Here is a 14,290-nt window from a genome sequence, read left to right as displayed (position 1 = left end):
TTTGGAAATCAAGGGAGGCCTAGGAGACTAAAGCTTTGTTCTACAAACAAGAAGCAGGGAACACTGGGAGTCTGTCACTGGGAAGGCCCCACAGGATCCTACTCAGTTTCACAATCATGAATAAAGTTGTTTCTATGAACGTTCATGTACAAATTTTGTGTGGACATATTTTTCTCATTTAAATTCCTAGGGGGTGAAATTAGGGGGTTGTATTAATGCCTAACTGTTTTCCAAAGTAGTACATCATTTCACATTTCCTTCAGGAATGTATGAGACTTCTGGTTGTTCTCCATCCTTACTAACATTTGATGCTACCAATCTTTTTAATTTTAGTCATTCTAGCAGATGTGAAGTTATTTGCATTGTGGTTTTAATTTTTCTTTGATGACTAATAATGCTGAACATTTTAAAATGTTGCTTATTTACCATTCATGTGTCTTCTTTGGTTAAGTGTCTTATTAAATTTTTGGCCCAATTTAAATTAAATTGTTTGTCTACTAAGTAGTGTTTTAGTAAAAGCTGGAGAAGAAGCCAGTTTGGCTGGATTACAGAAAACAAGGGGGAGAGTGGTAGGAATGAGGCCAAGAGAGACATGGGAGAAGGGGAGAACAGATCAAAAAGGACTTTGAGGCCTTGGTGAGAACTTTGGATTTATTGTAATTAAATTGAATTCACTGGATGATTTTGAGTCTAGAGTGGCACAATCAGGCTTAAATTTTAAGGGACCACTTTGGCAGCTCTGTGAACAGGCCAGAAGAACGGGAGTAAACAGAGGATAGACTAGGAGGTTATTGCAGCAGTCAGAAAGAGAGAAACTGGTTAGTTGCAGTTCTGAATGACCTTTCCCCTCACTCTTGTTCCTAACATTCGAAACTGCATAATTTCAGATGTGGAAGACTGAGAAATTTCCTGGATTTTCTCAACAGAATATTGACTTACTCAAGGCCTTTAAGTGGAACACACTCTACTGAGGGTTGAGAGAAAGCTGACAATAGTGGCTTGCCTAGCTTAACTCCGTGGTTATGCTTGTTAGTTGTGGTTGCAATATTATGGTTGTGTGACTCTTTGGTTAGTATTCACTTTCTCCATCTTGGAATATACGTTTGATGAGGATGGAAAAATGATCTCTGTTTTTAACTCACCATTGTAGCCTCAGTTTGAGCACAGTGCCTGCCAAGTAGCATTTAGTCAATGGGTTTTTTTGTAGGGGAGTGAATGTGTGTATGTGTGAGGGAGAGAGAGAAGAGTGGCAGAAACAGAGAGGGGGAAGAGACAGCCATAGGGACAGGGGAACAAGTCCATATTGCAAAAGAACAGGACAATATTTTCTGTGAGTAGAATGCTCAGAGCCTGTGTACTGTGTTCTTTTCTACTTTCTCAGGTTAGATTTATCCCTTCATAAATTTTCTTTATCTTATCCAAAATGAATCTACATTTTTTTTCCTTATAAGTATAAAGAAAAAGATTTTTTTGGGGGAAAATTTTTAATGTCTCACTACAATTCAAGTACCATACATGTCTCTTTCTATTATTTGTATATCTTGAAAATATACCAGCATTATTGTCTAACACAAAGGAGGCACTAAATAAAAGTTTTTCTTTGAAACATTGGTACTATAAATTATAAGAGACAGGAGCCATGTTTTCACAGCTCTGTTTCTTGAGCACCCAGCCCAACGGTATTGTGGAGATGGAATAACAATCACCATGAGCACAGGTCACTGCTGACAAAGGGACTTGCTTTCTCTCTAAACCATTTGACTTTGTTGGTGCCCAGGGCAGGATGCTCCAAAATATGCCTCAGTGGAATATTACTTTGAATTAAAGTTACTGAAGAAATGACTGATGCAAGAGAGACACACTGACCTTCCTATCTGTCTCCATGAAAGCAGGAAATTAATATCTCATGTGACTGGTGCCCTCCCTCTACCAGGAGGTAGAAAGACATCATTAGCACCAGAGATAGGGAATGCAGGGTCAAGATGGCTGTATAAACCTTGTTACTTCTTTAACTCAAGAAGGTTGGCAGGGACATTTCTTCCTCCTCAACAGCTGACAAGACAACCAGGAGGCTGGCTAAACCCTGCTTCCCACCACAAGACTGCTGCAGCTGAGAGATCCTAGGACACATGACAAAGGCCAGCAGAAGGTAAAAGTTCTTATCTCCTCAACTTCCCAGGCCTGTAAGGTCTGGTGGGCGGGAAAGTGCTTAAGAGTCTCCTTTTCTCTCTCTCTAAATTTAGATTAGCAGAAGAAAATACTTATGGAGCAAGATCCTTGTGACATAGAAAATCTGGTTTTTGGAAATGAGTCATCTCGTCTCAGTTTTTCTTAATCCTTTCCTCCCAGAGATAGTCACTGTTTTTCTTTGTCTCTGTCTCCTGAGTCATGTTTCATAAGAAGAAAGAACCATAGGGCAGAGTACAGGCATAGGCCCTATAAGCCTGCTGTTGGAGACAGCCTCACAGACTGGTGAGTTAACAGTTCTCTCCAGTCCAGTGCCTATTAAGACAAACTTTGCTGTCAGTCCTCTATATAAAAACTGGATGAGATTTTTCCTTCTGCATTTTTCGATGTCCTGAGAGTTTGGCTTTTTGTCCAGTGAGAATATTCTCTCTGGTCTCCACCATCTGGATGGTGTATTTACTGGGGTGCATCTGGTAACCAGTTGAATTGACTGGGGTTCTGAGACGCAAAGTCATAAACAGCACACTCTAGTCTTGTTGTGCCAGCTGTCAGAGGAGTTTGTCCTAAGGGGACCCAGTCCATAAGGGGCCTTTGTTGTTTCAACCTTCATTACCTTGTAAGTGTTGGAAAAGTCCCATTCCAGCAGCATATGCCTGGTGTCACAGATTAGTAGGTTTGGGATCAGAGGTGCCTCAAATTCCCAGGAGAGACCAGGGACACAGTTTGCATTATACCACCCTTACTGCCTGTGCAATGAAGGCCTTTGCTTTCTTAGATTATCCTTGGAAATGAATTTTCACATTATAGGGGCTATACCATCCGTGCCTTCTCCATCTGAAAGTATGCTTATTTCATCCATGGTAACGATTTATTCTAAGCCTGAAAAGTTACCTCTGGGTCGTTCCATAAAAAGCCTTACTGATTTGAGTCACTATTTGAAATTAATGAAAGGTCTTACTCCTCAATGGCCAGATGATGGCTCCTTTAAATTTGCTGTATTTAAAAGATTAAAGATTAAAAGATTGAGAGCTCTCATCATAAACAGCTGTCATATTGGTATTTATGGAAGGATCAAATTGAAACGAAAAATAATGTATAACAGCTAGCCTCAGGGAATCGTTATTAAGATGAAATAAGAGAAATTAGACTTAAAATAAAGATCCAACGTGAATTCCCCTTTTTAAGAAAAATTTTAAAAATTGCCCCATCTCCTCAGCAATTCCTTAGGCCCTCCTACAAATACTTAGGAAAAGATCAGTTGGAAGCCAATATTCAAGAGCTAATAGAAACAATTATCTTTGTCTTCCAAATCTCTACAAAACCAGAAATGCAACTTAGGAACAAGTCAAGGCCCATTTACCTTCACCAATCCTGAAACCTATTCCTCTCAAATTCTTGTAGATATTATAAAAGTTGAGGATAATTGGAGCAAAATTGTCCTGTACTTAAGAAGAAAAAGTTTTAAAAATAATACTTACCCTGAGACTTATGATAATAGAAAAATACACTCCAAAACTCACAGAAGAAAATTTACATTTTTTCTCTGTCCCTTAAAGTTACAAATCTTACCATGTCTTTGAAATGTAAACACAGCCACATTTCCTGAGACTGAGCCCAGATTATCTCAATTGTTAGAACCTGAAACTAAAATTTAAAGAAAAAAAAGGAAAGAGGTGTTTTTTTTAAACAAAAAACACCAAAAAAACCCTCTCTTGCTCAAACTCTAAATCACAGTCTCCTTAAAATTGTTTATCAAGGGCAAGTACACTTAAAGGGCAAGAAGACTTAAAAGTCTTCTCCATAACTAATAAAAGACTGTAGCTATCTGAGTGAGTAAACTTAATTTATTCCAACAAGCAATCTAAAAATTCTCAAAAATATAACAAAAACGAATATAAATATTTTTCAAATTCACATGATCTTGGATAATTTTTGGTAAGTAAAATCTAGTTCAGGTTTAATGGTTTAATTAATACAGACATATCTTAAGAGTTATCAGCATTAAGTATAATAGCTTTATGCTATGTAGTTTTACTAAAAGTCAAATAAGCTCATGTTATCTCTTTTACAAAATTTCTCAGAAAACAGTAATAATAATAATAATTTAAGATGATGGCTAACACTACTTTAACATCTTATGAATATGTCATGAGTAATCTGAGTGATTGTTAAGAACAAATTAATTAAATAGACATAAGATAAGAATTCTTTTAGGTAAACTTTTTTTAGCAATAATTGTTTTTGCTATGTCAACTTAAATAGTTTTCTAAATGTCTTTGATAAATTGTACCCTTAGAGTTTTGCTAAGTTAAATTAAATGAATTGAATGTCTAGATCATTTCCAACTAAGACAAAATACTGAAATATTAATTGCTGCACGAGTCTAAGTTTACCTACCTTTGACCTCTTATTACACACTAAATATGTTTGGTTCTATTAGTAAACATGTCTTGTGCTTCATTAAAAGCTTGTACTATGAAGTAGAATATGTTTCTAGAAATTATGAAATGTATTTATAAGTCTGCCAAGCCACAAAATACTTACACAGTTAATAATTTTTAACTTTATCTTTACAAAAAAATTAAAGCTTCAAAGGATTAAGAATTGTAAATAATATATGTGGTTAAAGCTGCTAGGAATTATAAGGAAATTAGAATATGTTTGGGGGTAAGAAAAAGTGTAAGCTATGGAGATGTTTTTGTTCATGTAAAAACTTTGTTAAGTGATTTTTGTCCTAAAGCTGGTAACTTCTAAATGGGAAAGAGAACAAGGGACAAATCAAAATGGGCAGAGAAAGTTGTGAGAGGTTTGTTAAAAAGGAATCTTTAGAAAGGAATTTTATGTGTAGTCACGTCTAAGATTGGAATGAATTTAATAAAGTGATTGAGTTTTAATATCCAAAGTAAGCTGGTAGAAAATTAAAATTTGTTTTTTCTCTCTTTTTGCAAAATTTTCTTAATTATTGGTCTGCTCTTAATGAGAAATTGTAAACAAAGACTTTTTTTTACATTTAATGTAATCTGCCTAGCAAAACAAATATTGTACATTTTGTCTTGATGAGTCTTTGATAATTTTGAAGAAAAACTGAGTGCTTTCAATATTAAAAGAGCTAAGTCTTTTTACACTATTTAACTATCTGTATTTACATGTGAATCTTTGTCACTTTGATTAAATTGATAACTAAATATTAATTCACAGTGACATATGATCATATTTGACAAAGTGTTTTAAAACATTTTTATTTTTGAAAAACTAGATTTTCCCCCAAGTCAAATTCTAAATGAAGTCTTATGGACCTGGAAATAATGTTCAGGTTTTCCAGAGGCCCCTTGGAACACCCTCAAAGATTTGTTTCATCTTATTAGAAAAGAGAGCTATGAAACTCATTAGGCTTATTTGGTATGTTACCTATATGGGAAGCATTGCTAAATAAATGATCATCAACTCTAGGTTATATCATAAGGGTGAATGTTATTAATATAAATGTTCTCGAAAGTATATGAAATTCCTAAAATTGGATATGTCCTAGTATAATGTTATCAGTCATAATTCTAGTTATTATCTTAAATGTTTTGTGTCACAGAGATAAATTTTCTTGTCAATTCCATTAGAATGAATCAAATTTTTAGTAATGGCTATTTGTCTTTTATTACTTAGACAATGGTTTTACTCAGATGCTTTTACAAAAGCTTCCTGAAAATGTGTTTCATGTTCAGAGAAATTCATGGAAAAGGATCTAACAAGTATTCTAGAACACAAGTTTCTGATGAATTTCAAATCATTACACTGAACTGAGTAAGAATTTACAAAACCCTAATGGAGAAATTGACGGTTTCATAAAACTTCTAACAAAAGATCAAACAAAACAAGAATTAATTCCATGGGACTAAGTAAACTGAAGAAGATGGTTATAATATTTTATGATTTTAAAAATAAATTTATTTAGTTTATTTATTTTTGGCTGCATTGGGTCTTTGTTGCTGTGTGTGGGCTTTCTCTAGTTGCAGCGAATGGCAGCTACTCTTCGTTGTGGTGCGTGGGCTTCTCATTGCAGTGGCTTCTCTTGTTGTAGAGCATGGGCTCTAGGTGCATGGGCTTCAGTAGTTGTGGCTCGTGGGCTTTAGTAGTTGTGGCTCATGGGCTCTAGAATACAGGCTCAGTAGTTGTGGCACGTGGGCTTAGTTGCTCTGCGGCATGTGGGATCTTCCTGGACCAGGGTTTGAACCCATGTCCCCTGCACTGGCAGGCAGATTCTTAAACACTGTGCCACCAGGAAAGCCCCATTTTATGATTTTTTTTCATGTTACGCGGGCCTCTCACTGTTGTGGCCTCTCCCGTTGTGGAGCACAGGCTCCGGTCACACAGGCTCAGCAGCCATGGTTCACAGGCCCAGCCGCTCCACGGCATGTGGGATCCTCCCAGACCGGGGCATGAACCCGTGTCCTCTGCATCACAGGCAGACTCTCAACCACTGCACCACCAGGGAAGCCCTATGATTTTTACATTTGAAACATTGCTGGTTTTATTTTTTTTAAGTTTTCTTTCTCCAAATGTAGGAAAATTTGTTTTTCTCTCTTAAGCTTAGAGCAGTTTGGTAAATTATACCCTTGTAAGCAAAATTGAATCATTTGTCTTTTTCTCCCTACCCGATTCCTCCAGAATTCAGAAGCTTTCATTGAACATTCTTGTTTTCTTGGCAATATAGTTATTTGCATAATTTCAATAGAATCTGTTCTTATAATAGCACATAATTGCAAACATTGATTATATTACTAAACTTTTGCCTAGAATGTCATATTTGAGAGAGATATACATAAACTTAGGTTTGACCAAACAGCTTTAAGAAACTAAGGTTGACTTCATGGAGCCAATACAGCCCCTTGGTAAAATAGTGTGGTACCTTGCTTAGAGTTCGCAGCAGCCTTACTAGTTGAGTGAGGAAGGTCACTTTCTGGCAAATGCAAGAACCTCAGAATATTTGGGGGACATTGAGGAGAAGAATTCACCCAAATCTATAGATGTCAAATGATTGGCTTGGCTTCTTAGCCTCAAGGGACTATTAAAAGTTTAATCTGGAGATTCCTTATAAAAAGTTCTAGCAAAGCAGATTTAAAAGAGCCTATATGGGAGATTTCCCTCTAACCCTGGAGATATTCTGCAGAGATAGTGGTTGACCAGAGGTAAAACCTGAAGTCCTTCATGAATTTCAATCAAAATTGAACTTTAAGAAGCCAGGACTCCTCACAGTAATATTCAGGAGAGAGGGTAGAGACAAAGATGGCAGAGTAGAAGGACGTGAGCTCACCTCCTCTCATGAAACCACCCAAATCACAACGAACTGCTGAACAACCATCAACAAAAAAGACTTGAACATACAAAAAAGACACTCTACATCCAAAGACAAAGAAGAAAGTACAACTAGATAGTAGGAGGGATGCTTTCATGATATAGTCAAATCTCATACCTGCTGGGTGGGCGACCCAGATAGTGGAAAATAATCATCATATCACAGAGGTTCTCCCACAGGAGTGAGAGCTCTGAGACCCACGTGAGCCTCCTCAGCCTGGGGACATGGCAATGAGAGGAGGAGATCCCAGAGCATTTGATCTTGAAGGCCAGTGAGACTTGAGGGCAGGAGCTCCACAGGATTGGGGGAAAGAGACTCCACTTTAGGAGGGTGCACACAAGGTTTCATGTGTACTGGGACCCAGGGCAAAGCAGTAACTCCATAAAAGCCTGGGTCAGACCTACCTGAGGGTCTTGGAGGGTCTCCTGGGGAGGAAGAAGTTGGCTGTGGCTCACTGTGGGGGCAAGGACACTGGTGGCAGAGAACCCAGGGAATATTTTTTGGTGTGAGCTCTCCTGGAGGTCACCATTTGGGCACTGAGACCTGGCCCCACCCAATAGCCTGCAGTCTCCATTCTGGGATGCCTCAGGGCAAACAACCAACAGGGTGGGAACACAGACCCTCCCATGAGCAGACAGGCTGCCTAAAGTTATTCTGATCCCACAGCCACCTCTAAACAACACTTGACACAACCCTGCCCACCAGGGGGAGAAGACACAGCTCCACCCACCAGTGGGCAGGCACCAGTCCCTACCACCAGGAAGACTGCACAAGCTCCTGGACCAACCTCACCCATCAGGGGGCAGGCACCAGAAGTGAGAGGAGCCATGATCCTGCAGCCTGAGGAAAGGAGGCTACAAACACAGAAGGCAGAGAAATGTGTTCCAGATGAAGGAACATCATCAAACTCCAGAAGAACAACTAAGTGAAGTGGAGATAGACAATCTTCCTGAAAAAGAATTCAGAGTAATGATAGTAAAGATGATACAAGTAACTGGAAAAAGAATGGAGGCACAGACCAAGAACATAGATGAAATTTTTAACAAAGAGCTAGAAGTTTTAAAAAACAAAGAGAGATAAACAATAACTGAAATGAAAAATACTCTACAAGTAATCAATAGCAGAATAAATGAGGCAGAAGAATAAATAAGTGAGCTGGTAGACAGATTGGTGAGAATCACTGCTTTGGAACCGAATAAAGAAAAACATGAAAACAAATGAGGACAGTCTAAGAGACCTCTGGGACAACATTAAATGTGCCAACATTCACATTATAGGGGTCCCAGAAGGAGAAGAGAGAGACAGAGGGGCTGAAAAAATATTTGAAGAGATAATAGCCAAAAACTTCCCTAACATGGAAAAGGAACAGTCACTCAAGTCCAGGAAGCACAGAGAGTCAACTACAGGACAAACCCAAAGAGGAACATGCCAACACACATGAATCAAATTGACAAAAATTAAAGACAAAGAAAACATTAAAAGCAACAAGAGAAAAACAACAAATAGCATACAAGGAAACCCCAGTAAGGTTATCAGCTGATTTTTTTCAGCAGAAACTCTGCAGGCCAGAAGGGAGTGGCCCAATATATTTACAGTGATGAAAGGCAAAAACCTATGACCAAAATTATTCTACCCAGCAAGGCTCTTATTCAGACCTGACAGAGAAATCAAAAGCTTTATAGACAAACAAAAGCTAAGAGAATTCAGCACCATCAAACCAGCTTTACAACAAATGCTAAAGGAAATTCTCTAGATGAAAAAGAAAATGCCACAACTAGAAAAAAAGACAATTATGAATGGGAAAGCTCACCATTAAAGGCAAACATACAGTAAAGGTAGGAAATCATCCACTCACAATTAGGATATCAAAACAAGCAATCATGAGAAGAGGAGAGTACAAATGCAGGATATTGGAAATGCATTTGAAATTAAGAGGCTAGCAACTTAAAACAACTTTTCATATATATATATACACTCTGCTATATCAAAACCTCATGGGAAATGCAAACCAGAAATCGACAATAGATACACAAAGAAAAAGCAACCCAAATGCAACACTAAAGATGGTCATCAAACCACAAGGGAAGAGAACAAAAGAGGAAGGGAAGAAAAAAGAGCTACAAAAACAAACCCAAAACAATGAACAAAATGACAATAAGAACATACATATTGATAATTACATTAAAAGTAAATAGACTAAATGCTCCAACCAAAAGACATAGACTGGCTGAATAGATACAAAAGCAAGAACCATATATATGCTGCCTACTAGAAACTCACTTTAGATCTAGACACCCACACAGACTGAAAGTGAGAGGGTAAAAGAAAGGTATTCCATACAAATGGAAATCAAAGGAAAGCCAGAGTAGCAATAGTCATAGCAGACAAAATAGACTCTAAAATAAAGACTGTAACAAGGACCAAGAAGGACACTGCATAATGATCAAGGAATCAATCCAAGAAGAAGATACAACAATTGTAAATATATATTCACCCAACATAGGAACGCCTCAATATATAAGGCAAATGCTAATAGCCATAAAAGGAGAAATTGACAGTAACACAGTAGTATTGGGGGATGTTAACACCCCACTTTCATCAATGGACAGATCATCCAGACAGAAAATCAATATGAAAACACAGGCCTTGAATGACACATTAGGCCAGAAGGACTTAATTGATATTTAGAGACCATTCCATCTGAAAGCAGCAGAATACACACTCTCCTCAAGTGCACACGAAACATTCTCCAGGATAGATCACACGCTGGGCCACAAAGTGAGCCTTGGTCAATTTAAGAAAATTGAAATCATATGAAACACCTATTCCAAACACAATGCTATGAGATTAGAGATCAACTACAAGAAAAAAACTGTAAAAAACACAAATACATGGAGGCTAAACAATATGCTATAAGCAACCAATGTATCACTGAAGAAATCAAAACAAAAATTAAAAAATACCTACAAATGAAAACAAAAACATGAAGATCCAAAACCTATGGGATGCAGCAGAAGCATTTCTAAGAGGGAAGTTTATAGTGATAAAATCTTACCTCAGGAAACAAGAAAAATCTCAAATAAACAACCTAACCTTATACGTAAAGCAACTAGACAAAGGAGAACAAACAAAACCCAAATTTAGTAGAAAGAGAAATCATACAGATCAGAGCAGAAATAAATGAGAGAAAAAACAGTACGAAAGATCAATGAAACTAGAAGCTGGTTCTTTGAAGAGATAAACAAAATTGATAAACCATTAGCCAGCATCATCAAGAAAAAAATGGGGAGAGCTCAAAGCAATAAAATTGGAAATACAAAAGAGATTACAATGGACACCACAGATATACAAAAGCTCATAAGAGACTACTACAAGAAACTATATGCCTGTAAAATGCACAACCTAGAAGAAATGGACAATTTCTTAGAAAGGTACAACCTTCGAAGACTGAACCAGGAAGAAATAGAAAATATGAACAGACAAATCACAAGTCCTGAAATTGAAACTGTGATGAAGAAACTCCAACAGGGCATCCCTGGTGGCGCAGTTGTTAAGAAACCACCTGCCAAGGCAGGGGACACAGGTTCGAACCCTGGTCCAGGAAGATCCCACATGTCACAGAGCAACTAAGCCCGTGGGTCACAACTACTAAGCCTGCTCTCTAGAGCCCACGAACCACAGCTGCTGAGCCTGCATGCCACAACTACTGAAGCTCACGTGCCTAGATCCCATGCTCTGCAACAAGAGAAGCCACCACAATGAGTAGCCCATGCACCACAATGAAGAGTAGCCCCCGCTTGCCACAACTAAAAAAAGAAAGCCTACATACAGCAACAAACACCCAATGCAGCCAAAAATAAAATAAATAAATAAATTTATTTAAAAAAATTATTAAAATTTATTTTAAAAAAAAGAAACTCCCAACAAACAAAAGTCCAAGATCAGATGGCTTCACAGGTGAATTCTATCAAGCCTTTAGAGAACACTAAACACCTGTTCTTCTGAAACTATTCCATAAAATTTCAGAAGAAACATTCCCAAACTCATCCTATGAGGCCATAATCACCCTGATACCAAAACCAAACAAAGGTACTACAGAAAAAGAAAACATAAGTCAATATCACTGATGAGCATAGACTCAAAACTCATTTACAAAATACTAGCAAAGTGCATCAAACAACACATTAAAAGGCTCAGACACCATGATCAAGTGGGATTTACCCGAAGGATGCAAGGATTTTTCAATCTCCACATATCAATCAGTGTGATACACCACATCAATGAATACAGTAAAGTCACAGAATACAAAATTAATACACAGAAATCTCTTTCATTCCTATACACTAAAAACAAAAGATCAGAAAGAGAAATTATGGAAGGAGTCCCATTTACCATCACATCAAAAAGAATAAATACCTATGAATAAATCTACCTAAGGAGACAAAAGACCTGTACTCTGAAAACTCTAAGATGCTGATGAAAGAAATCGAAAGTGACACAAACAGATGGAGAGATATACCACGTGCTTGGATTGGAAGAATCAATACTGTCAAAATGAGTATACTACTTAAGGTAATCTACAGATTCAATGCAATCCCTATTAAATTACCAGTGGAATTTTTTTTTTTTTAGATTTTTTTCATGTGGACCATTTTTAAAGTCTTTATTGAATTTGTTACAATATTGCTTCTGTTTTATGTTTCGGTTTTTGTTTTTTTGTGTGTTTTTTTGGTTGCATGGCATGTGGGATCCCAACTCCCTGACCAGGGATCGAACCTGCATCCTCCTCATTGGAAGGTGAAGTCCCAACCACCGGACCACCAGGGAAGCCCCCACCAATGGCATTTTTCACAGAACTAGAACAGAACATTTTAAAATGTGTATAGAAACACAAACCCCCAAATAGCCAAAGCATACTATGAAAGCAAAATGGAGCTGGAGGAATCAGGCTCACTGTCTTCAGACTATATTACAAAGCTACAGTAATCAGTATGGTACTTGCACAAAAACAGAAATATAGATCAACGGAACAGAATAGAAAGCCCAGAAATAAACCCACACAACTATGGTCAATTAATCTATGACAAAGGAGGCAGGAATATACAAAGGAGAAAAGACAGTCTCTTCTATAAGTGGTGCTGGGAAAACTGGACAGCTACATGTAAAAAAATGAAATTAGAACAATTTTCTAACATCACAGACAAAAATAAACTCAAAATGCATTAAAGACCTAAATGTAAGACTGGATATTATAAAACTCTTAGAGGAAAATCCAGGCAGAACACTCTTTCACAGCAGCAATATCTTTTTGGATCCACCTCCTAGAGGAAAGAAAACAAAAACTAAAATAAACCAATGGGACCTAATCAAACTTCAAAGCTTTTGCACAGCAAAGGAAACCATAAACAAAACAAAAAGACAACCTACAGAATGGGAGAAAATACTTGCAAATGATGAGACTGACAATGGAATAATCTCCAAAGTATACAAATAGCTCATGCAGCTCAATATCAAAAAAGCAAACAACCCAATCAAAAAAATGGACAGAAGATCTAAATAGACATTTCTCCAAAGAAGACATACTGATGGGCAAAAAGCACATGAAAATCTGCTCAACATCGCTAATTATTAGAGACATGCAAATCAAAACTACAATGAGGTATCACCTCACACCAGTCAGAGTAACCATCATCAAAAAGTCTACAAAGTGTAGACTACAAAAATGTTGGAGAGGGTGTGGAGAAAAGGAGTCCTCCTACACTGTTGGTGGGAATGTAAATTGGTGCAACCACTATGGAGAATATTATGGGATTCCTTAAAAAACTAAAAATAGAACTACCATATGATCCATCAATCCTACTCTTAGGCATGTATCTGGAGAAAATTATACTTCCAAAAGATACATGCACCCCAGTGTTCAGTGCAGCACTATTCACAATAACCAGGATATGAAAGCAATTTAAATGTCCATTGACAGATGGATGGATAAAGAAGATGTGGTACATATATACAATGGAATATTACTCAGCCATAAAAATGAGTGAAGTAATGCCATTTGCAGTAACATGAATTGACGTAGAGATTATCATACTAAGTGAAGTAACTCAGAGAAAGACAAATATCATATGATATCACTTATCTGTGGAATCTGAAAAAATGATACAAATGAACTTAATTACAAAAGAGAAACAAACTCACAGACTTAAAATACAAACTTATGGTTACTAAAGGGAAAATGTATGGGGAAGGATAAATTAGGAGTTTGGATTCACATATACACACTACTATATATAAAATAGATAATCAACAAGACCCTACTGTATAGCAAAGGGAACTCTACTCAATATTCTGTAATAACCTATACGGCAAAAGAATCTGAAAATGAATGGATATATGTATATGTATCACTGAATCATTTTGCTGTACACCTGAAACTAATTCAACATTGTAAATCAACTATACTTCAATATAAAATAAAAATTAAATTAAAAAAAGAGATTAAAAAAAGAAGTGTCTTCCAATGCAAGGATCAGATCAAAGAACATGAATGGAATATTCCTACTGGGACGATTAGGAGGATAACACATCCTTGGTACGTGCAGAGCCTGTTCACTTATCCTCTGACTTTCCTTGTTCCCTTTCTCCACTACATCCTATTAAGCAGATAAAAACTTTGAGAAAGCTGCCTCTTCCTTCACCAATGCCAAGAAGGACAAACTCAAAGAGCCATTTTCTGTCTGTCTTCCTCTGATGTTG

This window comes from Mesoplodon bidens (genome assembly GCF_964165515.1).
Source record: "Mesoplodon bidens genome assembly, contig: HAP1_SCAFFOLD_934, whole genome shotgun sequence".
Classification (NCBI taxonomy): domain Eukaryota; kingdom Metazoa; phylum Chordata; class Mammalia; order Artiodactyla; family Ziphiidae; genus Mesoplodon; species Mesoplodon bidens.
The sequence above is the reverse complement of the archived record's forward strand: the minus strand, read 5'-3'. Positions refer to the sequence as shown.